This window comes from Pan troglodytes, chromosome 11 (assembly GCF_028858775.2).
Source record: "Pan troglodytes isolate AG18354 chromosome 11, NHGRI_mPanTro3-v2.0_pri, whole genome shotgun sequence".
Classification (NCBI taxonomy): Eukaryota; Metazoa; Chordata; class Mammalia; order Primates; family Hominidae; genus Pan; species Pan troglodytes.
In genome coordinates, this window is record NC_072409.2 from 62,798,336 (window position 1) to 62,823,423 (window position 25,088).

At 41.0% G+C, this 25,088-nt stretch overlaps 1 long non-coding RNA gene across 1 annotated transcript; it reads left to right on the forward strand.

The window, feature by feature from the left end:
- The first annotated feature begins 1,551 nt into the window (after nt 1-1,551).
- Nucleotides 1,552-11,765, forward strand: LOC101059174 (uncharacterized). Its single transcript, XR_001720789.3, has 2 exons — nt 1,552-1,930; nt 11,283-11,765. It is a non-coding gene; the product is annotated as an uncharacterized LOC101059174 (long non-coding RNA).
- Nucleotides 11,766-25,088: the final 13,323 nt, after the last annotated feature.

Genomic DNA, 25,088 nt, shown 5'->3' on the forward strand with positions numbered 1-25,088 from the left:
GCACTTTGGGAAGCCGAGGCGGGTGGATCACTTGAGGTCAGGAGTTCCAGACCAGCCTGGCCAACATGGTGAAACCCTGTCTCTACTAAAAATACAAAAATTAGCCGAGCGTGGTGTCGGGCACCTGTAATCCCAGCTACTTGGGAGGCTCAGATAGGAGAATTGCTTGAACCGGGAGGTGGAGGTTACATCTAGTGCCATTAGAGTTTAATAAATGTTAACTGATGGAAAAACTTCCAAGGTAGGGTGCGGTGATGGGATTAGAGAAAGCACATGTTTTTCCTATTAAATGGTAAATGTCTAATTTGGGGTTAACTGGTAACTTCAGAGAACTGTGAGTGAGTTACGTTCACGGAGGCCTAGCATTTTGCACAGGCAACCGCATTAAGCAAAGCAAAGTGCATGCATTTTGTTTTCCTTTGGGTATGTTTGGGCTTTGGGAAGCAGATTTCTTGCATATCAGTAAAGTGAAAGAGTTTGTTAATTTTGAAGTTCCTTATTTCAAGACATTTTTGAAAAATATTTTACTATTATCTGTTTTTCACTCCCTGTGTAGATTTTTATTTGTTTGCCTTTTTGGTTCCTGTTTAACCAACCCAAAGTTAGAATTGGCTGAGAAAACTCTTACTAGCAAGTAATGTTATTGTCAAATAAATAGACTTAGGGATAATGTCAGCCCTAGTTAGTTGGGGTCACCCTGCCTCTTAAGATCTAGAGGAGATAGACTCAATCCCCCATACCAAGACTTGCGGAAGTCCAACTCAGTCTTCAACAATTCCATGCACTGCCAGAGGGCTTACATTCCCATGATCAGTTCTGGCTTCAAACTCCTATTTTGCTGAATTTGTTGAGTTTAGAGATAATCTTTTCATTGCCTCTTGTGTTCCTTATTCTGTATCACCTCAATACAATGTAGATCCTGGCCAGCCAGCCAGCCTGCCTTCCTCTCCTCCTCATCCTTCTTCTTCTCCCCCATCCTCTCTCTTCTCTTGTCTCTCTCTCTCTCTCACTCTCTCTCTCACACATACCCACACCCACACACACACACACACACCCCCACACACACACACACTCACACAGGCATTTTTATATGTAGTCAACTTTGCTGGAGTTTGGGAAAGGTGAAAGTAGTTTGCATAAAATGTAAAAAACATGAATACAATATTCATCATCCTTGTCCTTGTTCTTAAAAAACAAATCTTTCATTCCTTTTCTGCCACAATTCGGGCTCCAGCCTCCCTCTCTTCCTTTTCCCCTCCTTTCTATGCCCACTCTCTTTTAAGAGAAGAAAAAATTCCTCTCATTCTATTACAAGGTACAACTTAGCCCTCCCAGAAACTTACTGGGTCATTTTGACTGCAAGTGACAGAAAACAAAGTTCAAGCTGCTTGACACAAGAGGATCTACTGAGCCTTATAACTTAGAAGTCCAAGGGTGGATCTTGTTTCAGGCGTGGGTAGATAAGGGAGCTCGGCCGTGTCAGCAGATCTGATTTCTGTCTCAGTGTGTTGGCTCCACCCTTCCTGATTCTGGCTCCCTGTCTCAGCAAAACTCTCCTTGCTTTACATTGGGCCTACCCCTAGGCCTGTCAGTGTGAGCTGGGAATGCAGCACGCTCATTGGCTTAGGCCTCATTCCCATCATCCAACCCTGGCTCCAGGAGGATGGGATTAGTGTGACTCAAACACGTGGAAAGGAGTGGTTCTTCTGAGGAAAACCAGCTCAAGTACTACAGAAAGAGGAAATGCTGCAGAGACCCAGCCGGAAACAGTGCTGGCCAGCTCACGCCTGACCCACCCTCATTCTAAGCATAGGGTCTGCCTCTGAAGAGCTAAAGACTTCCTGAAATTTAAAAATTAGTGCTTTTATTTGCTTGTCCTGCTAAGACCGTAGGCAAAGGCCATCCTCCTCCCATTGACAGTTTAGAGTGGGTAAGTTCGTTTTTACAGATATTCTGAAATGCCCTGCAGGTACCAGAAACGTTTTATATCTTGATGGTAGGGGTTACACGGGGTATACATATGTTAAAATTTATCAAGCTGTACAGTTAAGGTTTGTGTACTTTACTGCATATGTAGTTTAGTGTACAAGCTGTACCTCAGTTAATTTTATTTTGTAATTTCCTGCAAGATTAGCAGCAAAAGCGCATGTGATGTCGAGTGCAACACTCAAGCCCATGATCTTTGGTTTGCCTTTATACTAAGCCTTATTCAGCCAGAAGCCAAGAAATAGCCCAGCTGAGGTCACCAGGGTAGAAAACCCATATGGGTTTGGGATTAAGTCCTATTTTGTATTAATATAGGTATATTTGCCTGAAGTGTCTTCTGGAGCCCATATTTAATTTGTGTCCCTCAGAAACTGAGTATGTTGACACAGGAAACATTTAGAGACTGGGGATAGCCTGAGAGTCAATGTCTATAACTAAGGCTTCTAAACATTCCCCTAAATTATTCAGGTGAACATTACAGTAGTCCCCTCTTATCTGGGGGGATACCTTCCAAGCCCCCAATTAGATGCCTGAAATCAGATTTTACCAAACCCTGTACATACTATGTTTTTCCTATACATACATAACAATTATAAAGTTTAATTTATAAATTAGGCACAGTAAGAGATTAACAACAATAATAATAAAATTAAAAATTACAACAATATACTGTAATAAAAGTTATGTAAGGCTGGCAAGGTGGCTTATGGCTGTGAACTTTGGGAGGCAGAGGCAGGAGGATCCCTTGAGCCCAGGAGCCTGGGCAATTTGGCAAAACCCCATCTCTACAAAAAATAAAACACTTAGCCAGGCATAGTGGCGCATGCCTGTGGTCCTAGTACTTAGAAGCTGAGGCAGAAGGATTGCTTAAATCCAGGGGGTTGAGGCTGCAGTGAGCTTTGTTTGTGCCATTGCACTCCACTGTGGACAACAGAGCAAGACCCTGTCTCAAAAAAAAACTATATAAATGTCTCTCTCTTTCTTTCAAAATACCTTATTGTACTGTACTCACATATTTTCAGACCACAGTTGACCTCAGTTAATGGGGAACTATTGTATTCAAGGCAGAAAGATAGTTTGCCTTCTACCATAAAATGGTGCTATTCAAAGTCATCATTCCTCAGTGAAACATCACATTTGACAGTCCTTTAGAGCAGATTGTAATGGATTTAGAATTGGAAGATCCACGTTCAAGTCCTGGCCTTGTCCTTTACTGGCTGTGTGGCTTTGGGCAAGTCACTTAATTGTGGCTGAGCTTCATTCAGTTCCACATCTATAAAATGATGACATGGGCGGTTCCTGTCTTTCAGGGTTGCTCTGCAATACAGAGATGACACATGCAAAGATCTTTTGTGAAATGGTAAAGTCTCATTATTATCCTGATCCCCCCTGCCCATTGCCTTTGAGAGCATTAATCACGTTTTTTTTAGTGCCTCTTTTGCATTTATCTTCTTAGGCAATCTCTTGAATGAATTTTTCACTCCACAATTACCTCTAAGGTTAAGTGATTCCCAGGAGATTGTCCAGCAGCATCTTGCATGTTGCCAATACATCAGAACACCTTGCCTGAATTTCATCTTTCATCATTTTTTAGATGCTATCTTCATGTAACTTAATCTTGTCTCTCTGAATCTTTTGCAGTTCAATCTCCTAATTCACCCTGCTTACAGTATTCCCCTTTGGAATCTCATTATCAGCTGTTGCCAACTAAGCACAGGCAGAGTTTCTTGATGTCTCTTCATCTGTTTCCATGTTTGTATTATTCTTTGATTATACAAGTAAAATAGATAAGGAATAATTGTTGATGTTACAGAGAAATGGCAATTTTCTTTTTGAAAGGTGAGATTATTCTTACATACAGAAAAGCTTACCATTCTTCATGAAGTTACTGGAGAAAATGATAAAAGGGGAAATTTAATGGGAATTGTTCAAATATTTGAAAAATTAACTTTCACCTGGTAGACGCTCTCTACATAAACCTAAAAATAATTTTAGGTTTGGTTAAACCAAGTAGTTGGGATTACAGGCATGTGCCATGATGCCTGACTAATTTTTGTATTTTTAGTAGAGACGGGGTTTCCCCATGTTGGCCAGGCTGGTCTCAAGTGATCCATCTGCCTTGGCCTCCCAAAGTGCAGGAATTACAATTAATGGGAATTGTTCAAATATTTGAGAAATTAACTTTAACCTGGTAGACACTCTCTACATAAACCTAACCTAAAATTATTTTTAGGTTTATGTAGAGAGCGTCTACCAGGTGAAAGTCACTATTTTAGGCACATTACTTGCATTTCTTATCTAATTTAATCTCCATCACCATTCCATTAGTTAACTATTGTTTTCTTTCTTCTACACATGTTGAATCAGGTTAGCTTGTCCAATGTCACAGTAGGTAAAATGGAAGAGCCATACTGGAATAAAAATGCATTTAAATCCAGGCCGGGCACGATGTAATTCCTGCACTTTGGGAGGCCAAGGCAGATGGATCACTTGAGACTAGCCTGGCCAACATGGGAAACCCCGTCTCTATTAAAAATACAAAAATTAGCTGGGCATCATGGCGCATGCCTGCAATCCCAGCTACTTGGGAAGCTGAGGCAGGAGAATCGCATGAACCCAGGAGAGGGAGGCTGCAGTGAGCTGAGATTGCGCCACTGCACTCCAGCCTGAGGGACAGGGTGAGACTCCATCCAAAAAAAAAAAAAAATCCAAAGCCTGGGATTTTTCCATGAGATATTCTTCCATGGCACTTTATTTTATACAGTTTGGGTGAATCTCCAACCAGCCAGAGATAAAAGTTTTAAGCCTTGGTAGTTGAATATTGACTGGTTAGCCACATAGCTCGTGCTCAGGATTCATATACTTCCCCTTAACTAGAATGTAAATTAGGAAGAAAGGGGGGTTGAACACATGGCTCAGGCCTGTAATCCCAGTGCTTTGGGAGGTTGAGGTAGGAGGATTGTTTGAGTTTAGGAGTTCGAGTTCATCCTGGGTGACATAGGTAAACTCTGTCTCTACAAAAAAAAAAAAAAAAAAATTAGCCAGGTGTGGTGGTGCACACCTGTGATCTCAGCTACTCGAGCCCAGGAGGTGAAGGCTGTGATGAACCTTGATAGTGCCACTGCACTTCAACCTGGGCAACGGAGCAAGACGCTGTCTCTAGTAAATAAATAAAAATAAAATAATTAGGAAGAAAGGAATTAAGGAGGAAATGAAGGAAGGAGCAAAGGAAGGAAATGGTCACTTTTCTGTTTCCCTTGAGGATTGCTGTAGAATAATAATGCCAGTCTTACATTGCTTCAGTAAGAAGTTCCATTGTTTTAGGAAGATATCCTAGAAAATAGGTTACTCAATATAGGGATGGACCAAGGAATTAATAGAATTAATCTTAATGAAAATTATGAAGTTAACAGTCTACCGAAGACAAACAATTGCCACCTTTTAGGACAATAGGGATCTGGACTCAAAAATCTTTTGGGAAACTATAATTTTATAATGTAATTACTTATTTTATATTAATTTAAATGTAGGCAAGTTGGAAACTATGAGAAAGCCATCTAAGTATTCCTCACGGCGGCACATCTGTTTTATGAGTCTGCAAACTCAAATGACTAAAATGGCACAGTTATCAGCATGTTAACATGACTAAAATTATTGACATGTTGAGAGATATACAGGTGCGGATGTATTAAATTAGCATATTGCTAGAAAAAATATATGATTAAAAGTGGATAACAGGGCTTTCCATCTTTATTCCTTTGGGAAAGCAGACATTGTTATGCACTCTCAAGTCAAAGATCCTAGACCCTGATCCTAGACTCAGAGGCACCTGGGGAGTTTGCTGGATCAGGCAGTGACTCAGATTTACCGTCCAAACTCATCCCTGGTCTGAGCAGCTCCCTGCATCAGCTTTCATGACCCTGCTGTTGAATCATGGCAGCCAACAAACAATCACCACATTTGTGGGATCTTTTTTTAGCCCTTCTCACCTGTGGCTCCCAAGATCCATCAACTAAGATTTACAAAATAGAACACACAAAGATCAAAGGTCAGCTTTGAAATATAAAAGCATTGTGTCCAAATGTTAAAAATAAGGTCAGCCATAAATCATGTTGGAAAGAAGTAGAATGTCATAAACACAAGAGATTACAAATCATAATTCACAGCTTGGAGCTCCACAACCCTAACAGAATTAACTTAAAAGCAACAACAACAGCAAAGGTGATGACCACAAATAACACAGGTCGGAGATCTGAGGTTTGGCAGGAAAAAGCCAGATGTGTTCAGAGTTCAGTGGAAAAGGTCACAAGCCTAGACAGACTAACTAGGTATCATAAGAATGTCTGTTTACCTTTTTTATCTTGGTAAACACTATATTTATAATTATTAGACTTTTTGCTTGTTTGGTTACTGAAGGTCATGCTAGGACGCGAGAGAATGACTTATTTGGAGGACCCTAAAAATAAAATTCTACATGCTTAATTCAAGACATTTCTACTATGTTAGAGATAAAATACTGGAAACCCTAAAGAAGAGAAGAATAAACTTGCATCAGGTTCTTCTGCTATCACTTCGCAATGCTGAAATATCACCCAGAATTCTTTCAATATATGATAGCACATCACTGACACCAAAAAGAATAATGATTTGGCCGGGTGTGGTGGCTCACGCCTGTAATCCCAGCAATCTGGGAGGCCGAGGCAGGCGGATCATGAGGTCAGGAGATCGAGACCATCCTGGCTAACATGGTGAAACCCCATCTCTACTAAGAAATACAAAAAAAAAAAATTAGCTGGGCATGGTGGCGGGCACCTGTAGTCCCAGCTACTTGGGAGGCTGAGGCAGGAGAGTGCCATGAACCTGGAAGGCAGAGCTTACAGTGAGCCAAGATCGTGCCACTGCACTCCAGCCTGGGCGACAGAGCAAGACTGTGTCTCAAAAAAAAAAAAAAAGAAGAAGAACAATGATTTAACTATAAGTTAGATATAAGTTATAACCACAAATCTAAATATCAGCTTTCTTGATCAACTGCACAGCTTATAATGATTTAAAACATACTAATAACTATGTATCTTATTTTCTTGCAATAACACATAATTACAATAGGTTAATATTTATGAATCACACTGAGGTTCTCGGATGAAGTGATAAGCAAGTAAGTAAATATTACATAAATAAATAATTACCTGAGCAGTTAATGCCTCTGAAGTTGTGGATTGTAAATTTGAGAATACTAATTGCCTTATGAAATTTTGGCTCACAGATAACATGGGAAGTAGTGCTGTGTAATATGTAATCAACTCCCCTCTAATTTGACTTTGAAACCAAGTGAAAGAGAAAGAAGAAAATTAGGTTAATGTCTACCTATTTTTTTTTTACATATGATTGGGGACATTCTGAACACACAATGTCAATTCAATATGGTTGATTTAAGAACATGGAAAATTAAATGGTTTGATCTTTTTCCATTACATGTTCATATGCAGCCAATACATGAAAATAACTTTTAAATAGATTTAAAGTGTCTGATGGCCATTATAGGAAGAAAGAAATATATGTGGAAGTAATTTGTTCTTTGAATCATATTCAGATAAGATGGAAATATTAAATACTGCAAATATCCAAAAATGGTATAGATATAACCTGATTTTTGCAATTTTCTTTTTTTTAGGTATAACATTTTAATCCTTTATAAATAGGAAGAAAAATGGAAAAACAATGAGGAGTAGGAAATCACATTTCTAGTTGTCTTTTTAAACCATAGCTTTGAAAGCTCATTTGAAAGCTCAGAGAAGGCAAGAATCCAGTTTGCTATACAATAGAAAGCACTGAAGAATGTCATAGGCTTACTTTTTCCCCATTCAACATTTCTCTGGATACTCACCCATAACAATTAGGAGCAGATAAAAAAAATTCTTTTCTAACTTGACTTCTTTAAAATGACTTATGGTAAAATATCTTTTTTTTTTAAGATGGAGTTTCTCTCATGTTGCCCAGGCTGGAGTGCAGTGGCGCCATCTCGGCTCACTGCAACCTCCGCCTCCCAGGTTCAAGTGATTCTCCTGCCTCAGCCTCTGAAGTAGCTGGGATTACAGGCATGCACCGCCACACCAGGCTAATTTTGTATTTTTAGTAGAAACGGGGTTTCACCATGTTGGTCAGGCTGGTCTCAAACTCCTGACCTCAAGTGATCTGCCTACCTTGGCCTCCCAAAGTGCTGGGACTACAGGCATAGGCCACCGTGCCCCACCAGTAAAATATCTTAAATTACACTAGAATCCAAAGGTTTATCCTTGTAGTCCTTCACAAAAACAACTCTGAATTTTATTAAGAGCCAAATGAGCCTGTGAATCTGAGTCCAGATCAAACACTAAGAAATTTGGTTCATTTGAGTGGCTTCTTTATACACACTTGCATTTTCTAAATTTTCTATAATGGACATATACCACTTTTACAATCAGAGGAAAAAACAAAACAAAACAAAACAAACATTACATAAAGAAGTTTAGTTCAGATGTCAAACTTGCTCAGGGCCAATAGAAATGAGAGGATAAGCCAGGTGCAGTGGCTCATGCCTGTAATCCCAGCACTTTGGGAGGCTGAGTGGATGGATCACTTGAGGCCAGGAGTTCAAGACCAGCCTGGCCAACATGGTGAAACCCCATCTCTACTAAAATACAAAAATAAATAAAAAAATAAGCCAGGTGCGGTAGTGCATGCCTGTAATCCCAGCTACTCGGGAGGCTGAGGCACAATAATCCCTTGAACCCAGGAGGCAGAGGTTGCTGTAAGCTGAGATCATACCACTGTACTCCAGACTGGGCGACTGAGTGAGACTCTGTCTCAAAAAAAGAAATGAGAGAATAGACTAGAGTTCATGGCGTAAGTTTTTGCAGAAGCACCACTGCGTGAGTCTGTACATGGCTTTAAGAACTGTTTCTTATGTTTTATAGCAAACATTGTGGATGATGTAAATGAACACTATTACTTCTTCCCCTTTTATTTGTGAGCACTGAAGGATGTGTGCACTTACACAGTTTGCTTCTGCATGGTGGTTAAAAAATAAATTATCCATCAGTTTCACAAACAATGTGAAAGTTGCTTTACATAAATCTGAAGCTGAGTTTGCTCTGGACAGTGTTAAGCCATCTAAGAATTCTGCTAGGAGCAGATGTTCAGTCCTATTAAAGTGAGCAACGACGAACTTCTCAACTGAACATTATTATTTTAGGGAGTTTAAAGAGAAGCAACACAGGCTCATAAGAATTAGAAGAGACTAAATCCACATAATGCAGTAGACTCTCAGTTTAGTACCAGCTGTCATTCGTACAAGCTCTGTGACTGAAACATTCACTTAACCTCTCTGAGACTCTGTTTTCATTTATAAAATGATGATGATAATAATAGTACCTATTCAGAAGATTACTGAAAAGACTAAACCAGATAAATTGCTTAGGACATTTATTAGCACATGCAAAGTGCTCCAACAAATATTTACTCTTATAAAAACTTGTACTGTCTTCTGTGCTGACTTGACGGTGGTGTTACATGAAGAGCAGAGTCTGAATGGTTTTATTATTATTATTATTTATTTATTTGTTTATTTTTGAGGCAGAGTTTCACTCTTGATGCCCAGGCTGGAGTGCAATGGTGTGATCTCAGCTCACTGCAAACTCTGCCTGCCTCCCAGGTTCAAGTGATTCTCCTGCCTCAGCCTCCCAAGTAGCTGGGATTACAGGCATGTGCCACTACGCCTGGCTAATTTTGTACTTTTAGTAGAGACGGTGTTTTACTATGTTGGTCAGGCTGGTCTCAAATTCCTGACCTCAGGTGATCCACCCGCCTCGGCCTCCCAGAGGGCTGGGATTATAGGCATGAGCCACTGTGCCCAGCCTGAATGTTTTAAAATATCTTTAGTACTTGGTATAGTAGGTTGGACATATCACGTGCCCTTACTTCTGTGCTAAAAGTATTATTTAGGATTAGAACCTTCAACCAGGTCCTAAAATGATGTCACCTAATTAGTTACTCATCCTAGGTGTGGCAAGTAGAACTTCCTAGTACAAATTGGAGAGAGCCTATGTTTGTGTTTAAGACACATGTCTTAGTCTGTTCAGGCTGTTAGAACAAAATACACACACTGGGTAGCTTATCAACAACAGAAACTTATTTCTCACAGTAATAGGGGCTGGAAAGGCCAAACTCAAGGAGCTGGCAGATTCAGTGTCTGGTGAGGGCCCTGCTTCCTGGCTCATAGATGGCACTTCTTGCTGTGTCCCCATAGGGTGGAAGAGGCAAGGCAGCTCTTGGGAGCCTTCTTCATAAGGACACTAACCCCATTCGTGAAGGATCTGCCTTCGTGATTTAATCACTCCCCAAAGGGCCCACCTTCAGTTACCATCACATGGGTGATTAGGTTTCAACCTACGAATTCTGGGGGACACAAACATTCAGACCATAGCAGTGCTAGATGGTGTTTCTGAAGGAAAAATAGTGCTCCACTGGGCCATAAAAATCTGTTTATAGGCTAGGCATGGTGGCCTGTAATCCCAGCACTTTGGGAGGCCAAGGCGGGCAGATCATGAGGTCAGGAGTTCAAGACCAGCCTGGCCAGCATGGTGAAACCCCGTCTCTACTAAAAATACAAAAAGTTAGCTGGGCACGGTGGCGCCCGCCTGTAGTCCCAGCTACTCAGGAGGCTGAGGCAGGGGAATCGCTTGAACCCAGGAGGTGGACATTCCAGCCTGGGCGACAGAGTGAGACTCTGTTTAAAAAACAAAACAAAACTGTTTATAATATTAATAATAAATAGTTCCTGAATGTTCACTTGGAGTCAAAGAGCTGCTAACAACTAGGCCCACATTCTCATTGAATTCTCACTACCACCTTATGCAGCAGGTACTGTTTTAATCCTGAGAGAAAACTGGGGCTCAAAGAGGTTAAGTAACTTGCTCACTGTCACATAACAAGTAGATGGTGCACTGGACACTTCAGTGCCTACTCACTCCTTTACAAGGGTTCTGAGCCATGGTTTTTGTGTGGTAAAGATGAGAGGCAGACAGCTGTTTATAGAATTGGAAAATACTTCCATCTTTCCTTGATACCTTCACCCATCCCCCTTTCATCCACATTGCAGTTTTTGCAAAGTAAGTCAGTTAGGAGGGAAACATCCATTTAATTGAGGGGAAGGAGAGTATTAGCCTCATCCTTTTTTCTAAGTGGTGGGGGAAAAACCTCCACTGAGAGAGAGAAGAACAAGAAGAAAAAATTTAACCAGCAATTTTGTTCACTTGAAGGCAGAAACAACCACGGTTACCCTAGAAGTAAATCCAGAGCTGCGGGACGTTGGAGGACAAAACCAACCTTCCAGGGAAGCCGAGGAGAAGTCATGCCTTCAAAAGGTGTCTGCCTTTTTTTTTTTCACCCTCTCTCCTCTAACCTGTTTGTAACTGGGAAATGAAATAGTTTTGGTTTGCAAGCTGTCGCCAGGGAGTGGAGCAAGACTTTGTAATAAACAAGAGCAACTGCCAGAGCCCCCAGCGAGCCTCTCCAAGACCAGACTGCCAAGAAAACCTGGCAGTGTGACAGCAAGGTTCATTCAGCGTGGCCGGTGGTCACTGAGGAGCGACCATGAGGCGGATGGCCAGAGGGAGTACCCCCCAGTCTCACCTTGGGGAAGAGTACAGCCTCCTATTAGTGAGCTGTGTGGGCTATTAAAATTCCCCCAGGCTGAGTGTTTCAGGAAGCACCATAAATAAATAAAATTTTGTGTGTGTGTGTGTGTGTGTGTGTGTGTGCGCGCAATTCTCTAGAGAAAAGATCTAGAGCTTTCACCAAATTCCCAAGAGCCCACGACCCTTACAGCAGAAGCCAAACTCAGAATTAGCACACGCTTAGGTCTTCTGCAAAAGAACACCAAGCTCACCACTTTTATTTCTGGAAACTGAGCCTAGGCGGTCAGCCCACTCTCCTCTTACAAAACCCCTAGGCACTTAAGAGACCACAGGGGAAAAAAAAGAACTCAACCCCTTTTCTAATCTAAACCTAATCCTTCTTAAACCTTGCCTGACCCGGGTTACCAGGAATCCTGCCAGTGCCAAATGATACGATGTTTATTCAGCTCATGTCTTAGCCCGCTGCTCCTGAGCCACAGAAATCAAAGGGGAACGTTCAGCCACCACCTGCTGATCAACGTGTAAACAAAGGGGTAGTCAAGACTGAGGAGGACCAGCTTTTGAGGACAATCACTGCGTGTTGCTCCAGCTCAAATAAAGGCACGGCTCCTAAGGAATAGGCTTGAGACATGCACAAGTGCTGTGCCAAGTAGTTCAGGAGCCTGGTACAGCTGTTCCCAATATGCCTTTACCTCCTGTTGCCTCTTCTAACCACAATAGGGTGTGGATGACACAGTGCCCTTGCTCCCAGAAGAAACTGGGAAAGTTACAACTCATTAACCAGTTAGGTTAGTGTTGGAACAGTGCTTGCCACATTATTCTGAGAAGCCTCAGATCCGTGAGGGTGATGTGGAGCTCAGAACACATGGCCTGACCCCATGTCGGGTTTTACTGGAGCAGTTGTTTTGATCTTTCTTACATCTGGGGGATCTGCAAGAGATTTCAAGGGATGAGAGCCAGTTCCCTTGCTAAAACTTAGAATGTTTAAAAAAAAAAAACAAAAAACTCCCTTGTACTATTGAGCTTGTACATCTTTCCTTGAAAGGAGCTAAAGTGAAATACCTTATAGATCCTGACATGCAATGAGCTGGATTTATTTCCAATTTTCTTTGCTTCTTGTCTCTGAACATATGCCTCCTTATAATTCTTCCTATATGTGTTTGACAGCATTGTTCTCTGAGTAATAGTAACCATGAGAAGAATATCTAACATTTATTCCATGCCTATTGTGTGCCATGCCACATGCTGGGCACTTTATGTGCCCTTATCCTACCGGACCCCGCTGCAGCCCTGTGAGTGGATGGTCCCTCTCTTCAGCTCTCAGGTGACACAAAAACAACAACAACAACATCCGCAACAGCAACTTCTTCAGTTCATTTAGTTGGTAAATTCTGGACTCAGAACTGCAAGCTAGGCAGTAACTCAGAGGTTGAGTTGACTTGATGTATAATGTCACCTTTAATGTCTACTGAACTAGAGATGTGTGTGTATAAATGAGACGTAAATTATTTTTTCATCTTGAAAAGGAATGTGCTCAATAGAGAAAATCTGAAGTTAAAAAATAAAAAAACAGGAAGAAAAAATAACCCATGATTTCCCAATTCCAAGACCACCAACTGTTAATGTGTTAATGTTTGGGCATATTTCCTCCCAGTCTATTTTTATGCATAATTTTTAGCCCTGCATATTTAAAACAGCTGTGATTGTGCATATTTTATTTTGCTTTTGTCACTTTGTATGACAATATAATGTATGATGATGTTTTTCATAATATTTCAAATTCTCTATAATTTTTACTGGCTAAATATTAGTCTTTTAAGTGGAGTAATTCAGGTTGACAAATATTTCTTGAGCACCTAATATGTCCCAGACCCTGTGCTCCACCCTGGGAACACACAGATATATAAAATTCTGTTATTTTCTTCAAGAACTAGCAGTCTAGTGTAGAGCAAAGAAGGTAACTAGATAACTATGTAGTTATAATAATAGCTACCACTGGCTGGGCATGGTGGCTTATACCTGTAATCCCTGCACTTTGGGAGGCTGAGGCAGGCAGATCAGCTGAAGTCAGGAGTTCGAGACCAGCCTGGCCAACATGGTAAAACCACGTCTCTACTAAAATACAAAAACTAGCCAGGTATTGTGGCGGGTGCCTGTAATCCCAGCTACTCGGGAGGCTGAGGCAGGAGAATCACTTGAACCCAGGAGGTGGAGGTTGCAGTGAGCTGAGATCGTGCTGCTGCCTTCCAGTCTGGGTGACAGAGCCAGACTCCATCAATAATAATAATAATAATAATAATAATAATAATAATGATAGCTACCACTACTGAACATATATGATGTTCCAGGCACCATTCACAGGTATGAACTCACTGAATCCTCAGAGCAACCTTATGAGTAGGGATGATCACTCTGTTCTTTTTAATAGCTGTTGAGACTGAGGCATGCCTTGCTAATAAGATGGCATTGCCCAGTGTGGCAGGTTGAGTAATGGTTCCCTGAAGATGTCCACCTTCTAATCCCCAGTACCTGCAAATATTACCTTGCATCGAAATTACCTGTAAAGTAAAATGGTAAAAATGGAATATAATTTTACATGGAAAAAAGGGATTTTGCAGGTATGATTAAGTTAAGGATTTTTTTTTTTTTAAGATGGAGTCTCACTCTGTTGCCCAAGCTGAAGTGCAGTGGCGCAATCTCAGCTCACTGCAAACTCCACCTCCCAGGTTCAAGAGATTCTCCTGCCTCAGCCCCTGAGTATCTGGGACTGCAGGCACGTGCCACCATGCCCGGCTAATTTTTATATTTTTAGTAGAGATGGGGTTTCACTATGTTGGCCAGACTGTTCTTGAAATCCTGACCTCAGGTGATCTACCTGGCCTCCCAAAGTCCTGGGATTACAGGTGTGAGTCACCATGTTCGACCTAAGTTAAGGATCTTGATACAGGAAGATTATCCTGGATGATCTGGGTGGGTCCAATGTTGAGGAGAGTCCTAATAAGAGGTAAATAGTAATGTCAGAGTCAGAGAAGGAATGTGATGATGAAAACAGAGAAAGAGAGAGAGAGAAAGGGCAGAAGAGAAGGAAAGAGAAGCTTGATGCCACACTGCTGACCTTGAAGGCTGAGGAAAGGACCATGAGCCAAGGAATGCAGGCAGCCTCCAGAAGCTGGAAATGAATTCTCCTCTGGAGCCTCCGGAAAGAACAGAGTCCTGTTAACGCCTTGATTTTACAACTTTTGACTTCTAAATTTATGTTGTTTTAAGCTATTAAGTTTGTGGTAATTTGTTATAACAGCAACAGGAAATAAATACACGAGGATTAAAACCCAGGCAGTTTGACCCTAGTGCCATCATTCTTAACTATGGTCATATATGAGGTTATTAGCTACGTCCAGGGTGCTATGTGAATCTAGAGAAATAACACTTAACAGAGAGATAGGGAAGGACAGATAGTGTCAGCAAGATGACAATCTAGCTCTCTTAAGTGGGGCAGGAGTTACGAAGGCAGTGAAGGAAGGAAGGATAAGGAATTGAATTAACATAGAAAGATATGCATGATATCATAGGTGAAACTATTCTACTATTATGTATTTGTTTCCCCATTTCTGTTTTTAGAAATATATACATGAGTTTATTTATATTTATAATCGTATGTGCAGATAATATGCTCTTATAGTGCTCTTTGGGGAGTGGGTTTCTGGGTAAATGTAAGAGAAGGCTTTACTTTTTGCTTATAAATTTTCACATTATTTGAAAATTTCATCACACATGTATTATGTTGGGCTTACTTTTTTGTAAAATAAAGTATGTGTAATATATCATTTTTCAAAATTGGAGAAAATGATATGCATTGCTGGGATGCAAATTTTTATGTATAATATAAAGCTTTGTGCTTCTTTAGTATAATTTCCTTAGTATGAAAATTTCCTAGAGGTAGAAGTGCTGAACCAATGGATACAATATTTGGACAACATATTAAAAAAAAAAAGATATGGTAGACAATGGATAAGCCAAAATGAATGTATGAAGGGAAAGAAGATATTGAAGTTGGTAAAGAGAAGACATGATAGTTGCCTACTTGTATGTAAAGGCAGAAACATCGTATATTAGTTTGCTAGGACTGACATAACAAAGTACCACAAACTGGGTGCCTTATACAACAGAAATTTATTTTCTTACAATTCTAGAGGGTAGAAGTTCAAGATCAAGGTGTCACCAGAATCAATTTCTTCTGAGGCCTCTCTGCTGGGCTTGTAGATGGCCGCCTTCTCCCTGCGTCTTCACATGGTGTCTTTCTGTAGATGTCTGTGTCCTAATTTCCCCTTCACACAAGGATACCAGGCATATTGGATTAGGGCCCACCCCAACGATTTCATTTTAACTTAGTGACCTAATTAAAGACTCTGTCTCCAAATACAGTCACATTATGAAGTTTTCAGGTTAGGATTTTAACCTGTGAATTTTGGGGGAACACAATTTGCCTTATAACACCTGGAAAAGAAAGCTCCAGAATCAATACTAGTGATGAGAATTTATCTTCACTATGAGAAGTAAACTTTGTTATATATATGTATCTATATGTATATATATACAAACACATATATATACATATATACACACACACACACATATATATACATATATATATATATTTTTTTGAGATGGAATCTTGCTCTTGTTGCCCAGGCTGGAGTGCAATGGCACAATCTCTGCTCACTGCAACCTCTGCCTCCCAGGTTCAAGCAATTCTCTTACCTCACCCTCCCAAGTAGCTGGGACTACAGGTGCCCACCACCACACCTGGCTAATTTTTTGTATTTTTAGTAGAGACAGGGTTTCACCACGTTGGCCAGGCTGGTCTCAAACTCCTGACCTCTGGTGATCTGCCTGCCTCAGCCTCCCAAATTGCTGGGATTTTGAGACTCTGTCTAAAAAAAAAAAAAAAAAAAAAAAAAAGGATGGACTGGACGTGGGAGGGAAGTCCCATAAGATGATCATAATGGAGCTGAAAAATTTCTATCGCCTAGTGACATTGTAGCCATTTTGACATCAAAGTGCAATGTACTACTCAAGTGTTTGTAGTGATGCTGTTGTAAACAAATCTACCACACTGCTAGTCATATAAAAATATAGCACAATTGGCCAGGTGCAGTGGCTCACGCCTGTAATCCCAGCACTTTGGGAGGCCGAGGCAGGTGGATCACAAGGTCAAGAGATCAAGACCATCCTGGCCAACATGGTGAAACCCCATCTCTATAAAAATACAAAAATTAGCTGGATGTGGTGGCAGGCGCCTGTAGTCCCAGCTACTTGGGAGGCTGAGGCAGGAGAATCGCTTGAACCTGGGAGGTGGAAGTTGTAGTGAGCCGAGATTGTGCCACTGTACTCCAGCCTGGCAACAGAGGGAGACTCTGTCTCTCTCTCTCTCTCTCTCTCTCTCTCTCTCTCTATATATATATATAGCACAATTATGTACAGTACATAATACTTGATAATGTAATAAACAACTTGCTGGTGTATGTATTTAATATACTATATATATATACATCTATGTTTTTTTTTTTTTTGAGACGGAGTCTTGTTTTGTCACCAGGCTGGAGTGCAGTGGTGCTATCTCGGCTCACTGCAACCTCCGCCTCCTGGGTTCAAGCGATTCTCCTGCCTCAGCCTCCCAAATAGTTGGGATTACAGGCGCATGCCACCACGCCCAGCTAATTTTTATATTTTTAGTAGAGACGGGGTTTCACCATGTTGGCTAGGATGGTCTCCATCTCTTGACCTCATGATCCACCTGCCTCAGGCTCCCAAAGTGCTGGGATTACAGGCGTGAGCCACCGTGCCTGGTCCTATACCATACTTTTAATCATTATTTTATAGTGGACTCCTTGTACTTATTTTAAAAAGTTAACTGTAAACAGCCTCAGGCAGGTCCTTCAGAATGTACCCAGAAGAAGGCATTGTTATCATAGGACGTGACAGCTCCATGTATGTTATTGCCATGAAGACCTTCCAGTGGGACAAGATGTGGAGGTGGAAAGCAGTGATATTGATGATCCTGACACTGTGCAGGCCTAGGCTAAGGTGTGTGTTTGTGTCTCAGTTTTTAACAAAAAATTTAAAAAGTAAAAAACTAGTAAAAATTCTAAAAATGAAAAAAAGCTTATAGAATAAAAATATAAGGAAATAAAATATTTTTGAGCAGCTGTACAATGTGTTTTAAGCTAAATTTATTATAAAAGTCAAAAATTTTTAAAAATTAAATAGTTTAAAAAAGTAAAAATGTTACAGTAAGCTAAAGTTAGTTTACCTTTGAAGAAGGAATAGGTTTGTAGCATAGGAGCAATAGGCCACACCATATAAGCTAGGTGTGTAGTAAGCTATACCATCTAGGTTTGTGTGAGTACATTCCCTGAGGCTAACACAAGGACAAAACCACCTAACAACACATTTGTCAGAAGGTATCCCCAGTGCTAAGTGACACATGACTATAGTTTGCCAACCCTGATCTAAAGCTATAATTCAAGAAAACTTAAAATATTTACTAGTTTGAACATAAGTATGTAGTGAGCCCAGACTGATTAATTATGAGTTATACTCATTTCTTTGTTGATTTGTTTAATAAATGCTGTATTTCTGAGTGATAATCATATAGTCTGGTCCCTTTCCAATAACTTTATATCTATATTCTATTATGAAGATGTAAACTCTGAACTTTAGTTTAATAATAGCATATTTCTGGACCAGGAATTTAGGTTTTTAAAAAGTTTTTGCTACAAATACTTAGGTTAAATCTGTCACAGAAATGATGTATCACATGCTATAACTGCAAAATAAGGGACAGAGAGATGAAGGTTAAGATGATGCATCCCAGAGAGTTGGTCTTTCATTCTGCTATTCATTCAAACAATATTCACATGTCAACATGTGCAAGGCACTAGAATGCATTCCTTGGAGAATTCCAGGATGACATAGACATAAACATGATCTTCAAAGTCTCCAGTGCTTTCTTTGGATAAAATGAGAATAGAATTGCCCTGGCCTTGGGAATTAGTTTAGGGGGGAGCACATGACCAAGCTAGAACAAGTGGACTCTTGCCATGAAATTTTAGCATCAAGTGGAATACCTTCGCTGTAAGAGCACGCAACTATGTCATTGAGGAGACCATTCATTCGTTCCTGCCCTGTGCTACATAGAGTTGCCCTTTTTCCAAGGATGTTTGGTTTGCAAAGGGGATTAAAAAGAAATCATGCTGGAAAAGTAAGTTGGAGTGAGCTGTGGTGAGCCTTCAAAACCAGAGGGAGGAGCATGAACTATATTCTATAGATAAAAAAGCTTCCTCTAATACCATAATTGATTTTAGTGGGTTAGCAATAAACCAGGTGAATACAACATCCATGTCCATGATGTGCTAAAGACCAGCCTGAGTTATGCTAGGTAGAAGGCTGATTACAGATTGGAAGTATTTGGCATTCCATGCAGATTTTCCTGTTCTGCTGCTCTACAGCAGGGTTTCTCAACCTCAGCACTGTAAGAATTAAAGAAATAGGAAAGAAACATGAAGGGTGGCTCGACAGTCAACAAGGACAGGTTTATTTTAGAAAACAAACCTGAGAGGGGCTTCTGGCTGAGTTAGGTCAGAGCCCACTCTCTTACACACTAAGAGGTTTTAAGGATTCAGGGTGGAAGAGTTTATCAGAGGCTTGGACTGCTTCTGTGTCTCTTTGTTGTGCTTATCTGGGAGGGAGAGTTGTGTGTCTGTTCCCATACATCTTTCTGCAGCTGCAGGCATACCCCCCAATTCTGCTTTTAGCTTCCCTAACTTAGTGCACCTGAAGGGAAAGGAATGTGCTTATTGGGGCCCACTGTTTTACTGGGGCCCATTGTATGGGGGTGAAGTTTGGCAGTTACCCAAGAGCCTTTCCCCCCACCTCTGTTTATCTGTGTTTTACTGTCTGCTCTTTCTGGCTGCTTGTAGTTAGAAGAGAAGTGATTTCCTTGAAATGCATGACACTAGAAAGAGAGCTGGAACTTAAAGTGGTGGTGTTTGTCCAACATGACAGTGCTCCTGCTCTGTCAAGCACTGGTGACATTTGGGCTGGATAATTATTTGTTGTGGGAGACTGCTCTGTGTCTTGCAGGAGGTTGAGTCTCCACCCACTAGATACTACCAAGTAGTACCACCTCTCCTGCTACAATAGGAAAAAATGTCTCTAGACACTGGCATGTGTGCCCTGGAGAGTGGTATAGTTTCCTATTGCTGTGGTAAGAAATTATGACAAAGTTAGTGACTTAAACACAAATTTATTCTCTCACAGTTCCAGAGGTTGGAAGTCTGAAATGAGTCTTATGAGACTAAAATCAAAATATTAGCAGGGCTGGTTCCTTCTGGAGGCTCTGAAGGGAGAATCCATTCCCTTGTCTTCTTTCAACTTCTAGTAGCCACCTATATTCCTTGGCTTGTGTCCTCATTTACCTCTTCAAAGTGCATCTTTCCAAACTTGACTTCTGTCATCCTATCGCCCTCTCCTCCACTCTGACTCCTTCTACCTTCCTCTTAGAAGCACTGTCGTGATTCTCTTGGGCACACCTGCATAACCCAGGCTCATCTCCTTATCTCAAATCCTTAACTTAATCACATCTGCACGGTGTTTTTGCCATGTGAGGTAATGTTCACAGGTTCTGTGAGTTAGGATGTAGACATGTTTGGGGGCCCATTATTCAGTCTACCACTAGGGCAAAATTGCCCCATGTTGAGAACTACTGCCACAGAAGAATGGGGCCAGATAACCTAGATTTGAGTCCCAGCTGCACTTACCTACTAGCTGTGTGACATCAGTTTTCTGTTTTTTCTTTTTTTTTTTTGGTGGGTGGGGGAAACAGAGTCTTCCCCTGTCTCCCAGACTGCAGGGCAGTGGCGAGATCTTGGCTTACTGCAACCTCCGCCTCCCAGGTTAAAGCAAGGCTCCTGTCTCAGACTCCCGAGTAGCTGGGACCACAGGCGTGCGCCACCACACCTGGCTCATTTTTGTATTTTTAGTAGAGATGGGGTTTCACCATGTTGGCCAGGCTGGTCTCAAACTCCTGACCTCAGGTGATCCACCCGTCTCAGCCTCCCAAAGTGCTGGGATTACTGATGTGAGCCACCACACCCGGCCAACATCAGTTTCTCATCTGTAAAATGGAGCTAGTAGTAGTACTTACCCCATGGAATTTTTTTTTTTTGAGAAATAAATGAGATAAAGCACACAAAGTCAAGCAGTTATCAAAGTCCTTGTGATATGGTTCTTAATACTTGTTACCTATTGAAAATAAAAGTAAAGTTACATTTAGGATTTGTAAATATGTGGATTAACTTCATGGACAAATGTAGAAAATGACAGTGGTCTCTAAGGAAAAAGCCCCTGGCTAACTTGGAGTAAATAGCACAATCATAATTGTTTAATTATGAACATGCTCTAATTCTCATGCCATTCTTACAAGATATGTGAGGTCACACAAGAGTTTCTCCAATAAGTTTTTATATATTTATTGAAATGTACTAAAAGTTTCTATTTTATGCTTTTTACATGTAGTAACTCATTTAATGCTCACAACTACTCTGAGACATAGATAATATTGTTATTCCCATTTTACAGATGAAGGAACGAGGGCACAGAGAGATTCAAGTTGTCACCCAAGCTCACAAAGCACCAGTGACAGAGGTGAGATTTGAATCAGGCAGCCTCTGTCTAGAGTTCCCTTCCTAACCTCCAATCTATACTGCTTTCAAAGATCCAGCCCTTCCCTCAAATCACGTTTTCTTACTTAGACTAGGGTTTGATTCATGTTTACTCACTGGGAATAAAGTTAGTTAAACAGAATGAGAGAACAGGAAAGTCTTTCAAAATGATGCTTCCGTCTACTTACATTGTCTGTTACTTTAACAACTTAGGGATTCTTGGAGCAAGTAAAGAACCAAATATAAAGACTGCTTTGTGGGAGGTAGCTTGGATCCTTCATCAGTTTTTTTCCCCCATAACTCCTGAGTTCCACTGGAGACACAGATTCTCTGGGGGTAAGATTAGCGGATTCATATTTTAACAGACCCCTGGCAGTTCTTCTCTATGCTAAAGTTTGAGAACACTGCTTTCAGCATTTCTAATCTCATCTCAAATTCATCAGGGAGCTGTTACCTCCTTCACGAAAAAATCTTTGACTTAATGATAGCTACCCAGGCCTACCTTATTAGCTAAAGGGGGCATAGAGACTTAACTCTCAGTGGTTGACAATTATTGTAAAGCAATTCTTGCCGTTATTTTTCTCCCCTAAGGGTAAACTTAGCAGCAAATGGCATACTAGTAACTTAACCAATTGAAAGAGTAACAACAAAACTAACAACCAAGTTTGCTGTTGATAGGTAGAATTGGCTGCCTATAAGGTGTGACATGAAAGTTGAAGGAAGGCTCACTTTTGCAAATATCTTTCCTACTGTTCTGCCAGGGGGAAGCAATTTTTTGGTTTGGGTTCTCCTAAATTCCAAATATGTTACCTAGGAGGAGTAATAAGTTATACATTAAACTGTTATGATTCAACCACAGCTTTAAAAAGATTGCAAAATTAGCTCTCAGGTTACTTAGCAAATAACCAATTAAGGTCTTGAGAGGATAATATTTGGGATGGGTAAATTTAGGTGGGTAGAAAAAGGCTGAGCAAACTCAAGAACGTAGGCTGTTACCAAAGGCCAAATGGCTATACTGGACCAGCATATCTTCTTCTGCTATTTCCTTTATGCCCCTGAGGGTTCTTCTGAAGCAGGAGTTGGCAAACTTTTTCTTTTCTTTTTCTTTGGAGACAGAGTCTCACTCTGTTACCCAGGCTGCAGTGCAGTGGCATGATCTCAGCTCACTGCAACCTCCACCTCTGGGACTCAAGCGATCCTCCCGCCTTAGCCACCCGAGTAGCTGGGACCACAGGTGCACACCACCACACCCAGCTAATTTTTTTGTATTCTTGGTAGAGACAAGGTTTCACTATGTTGCCTAGGCTGGTCTCAAACTTGTGAGCTCAAGCGATCCGCCTGCCTTGGCCTCGCAAATTTCTGGGATTACAGGTGTGAGCCACCACACCTGGCCGCATACTTTTTCTATAAAGAACCAGATAGAGGCTGGGCATGGTGGCTCACGCCTGTAATCCCAACACTTTTGGAGGCTGAGTCGGGCAGATGACCTGAGGTCAGGAGTTCAAAACCAGCCTTGACCAATATGGTGAAACCCTGTCTCTACTAAAAATACAAAAATTGGCTGGGCATTGTAGCATCTGCCTGTAATCCCAGCTACTAGGGAAACTGAGGCAGGAGAATCGCTTGAACCTGGGAGGCAGAGGTTGCAGTGAGCTGAGACTGCACCATTGCACTTCAGACTGGGCAACAAGAGGGAAACTCCATCTGAAAAAAAAAAAAAAAAAGCCAGACAGAAAATATTTTAGGCTCTTCAGTCATGTGGTCTCTGTTGCAACTGCTCAACTCTGCCATTGTAGTGTGAAAGCAGCCATGGACAATATGTAAACAAAACAGTGTGGCTGTGCTTAGTTATGAATCCTAATATTTGAATTTAATATAATTTTCATGTTATAAATTTTTAATTATCTTGTTTTTTCTCAACCATTTAAAAATATGAAAATTATTCTTAGTTCAGGGCACATATAAAAACAGATGGTAGGCTGGATGGGCCAGTTTATTGATCCCTGTTCCAAAGCAAAATCAATTTGCTGTTTTCAATACATACTCCATGCTATCCTACTTCTTTACATTTGCTCTCATTATTCCTTCCACTTACGTAGAAGGAGCCCTACACACCCCAACCTACATGCCCATATGTACCCATCACCTAGTTCAATTATTAGCTTATTTTCAAAGTAAGCTCTCATCCTCTAAGTGCCTTCATCTATACTTCTCTGATGGCCTTGATCATGGCAGATTTGTATTACCCTCTGTGATTTTTTTTAATTTTATTTGTTTATGTATTTATTTATTTTTGAGATGGAGTCTTGCTCTGTTGCCCAGGCTGGAGTACAGTGGCATGATCTCTGCTTACTGTAACCTCCGCCTCACGAGTTCAAGTGATTCTCCTGCCTCAGCCTCCTGAGTAGCTGGGACTACAGGCACACACCACCGCGCCCAGCTAATTTTTATATTTTTAGTAGAGATGGAGTTTCACTACGTTGTCCAGGCTGGTCTCGAACTCCTGAACTCATGATCCTCCCGCCTTGGCCTCCCAAAGTGCTAGGATTACAGGCATGAGCCACCCTGCCCAGCCAGGATGTTTTATTTTTATATCCTCCATGGCACCGAGCCTAACAGAGTTAGCAAAGTGTCCTAAGTCAAGGAAGAACCATCAGCATTTAGGAAACAGCATAAAGCTTGTACCCGGCCAAAAGTGGAATGAAAGTAGTTAAAAGAGAAGTGAAAAGGTTGCTGAATACCTATAGTGGTTTGAATGACAGCCTCCCAAAAGATAGGTCCTTGTTCTAAAACCTGAACCTGGACAGGCGTAGTGGCTCACGCCTGTAATCCCAGCAGTTTCAGAGGCCAAGGCAGGTGGATCACGAAGTCAGGAGTTCGAGACCAGCCTGGCCAACGTAGTGAAACCCCGTCTCTGCTAAAAATACAAAAATTAGCTGGGCATGGTGGCGTGCACCTGTAGTCCCAGCTACTCGGGAGGCTGAGGCAGGAGAATCACTTGAACCTGGGAGGTGGAGATTGTGGTGAGCCGAGATCATGCCACTGCACTCCAGCCTGGGCAACAGAGTCAGACTCCACTCAGATAATAGACAGATAAATAAATAAATAAATAAATAAATAAATAAATAAATAAAACCTGGACCTTGTGAATGTGACCTTATTTGGAAAAAGGGTCTTTGCAGATGTAAGTAAGTTAAGGATCTTAAGATGAGATCATCCTGGACTACACCCAATGATAAGTGTCCTTAAAGAGACAGAAGAGAAGACACACAGAGAACGCCATGTGAAAATGGAGGCAGAGATTGGAGGGATATAGGCACCTGGAATGCAGAGGGAGTGAATTCCTGCCAACACATATATTTCAGACTTCTGGGCCCCAGATTGTGAAGAATAAATTTCTATTGTTTTAAGCCACTCAGTTTGTGGACATTTGTTACAGAAGCCATAGGAAGCTAATACAACCCTCACCACCTGCTTTCCCAAGTTGTGTTAACATATATCTATTTATTTAGCACTTGTTATATTCAGCTTTAAATAGATAATTACATTAAACTTTCACAGCAATCTTATAAAATAGGCATTATTATTATTCCTTATACAGATGAAGAAACTCACATCTGGAGAAGTTGAAGTAATTTGCACAAAGATTCACTTGGCTAGTAAGTCATGAAACCAGAATTAAACCCAAGCAATCTGATTCCAGTTC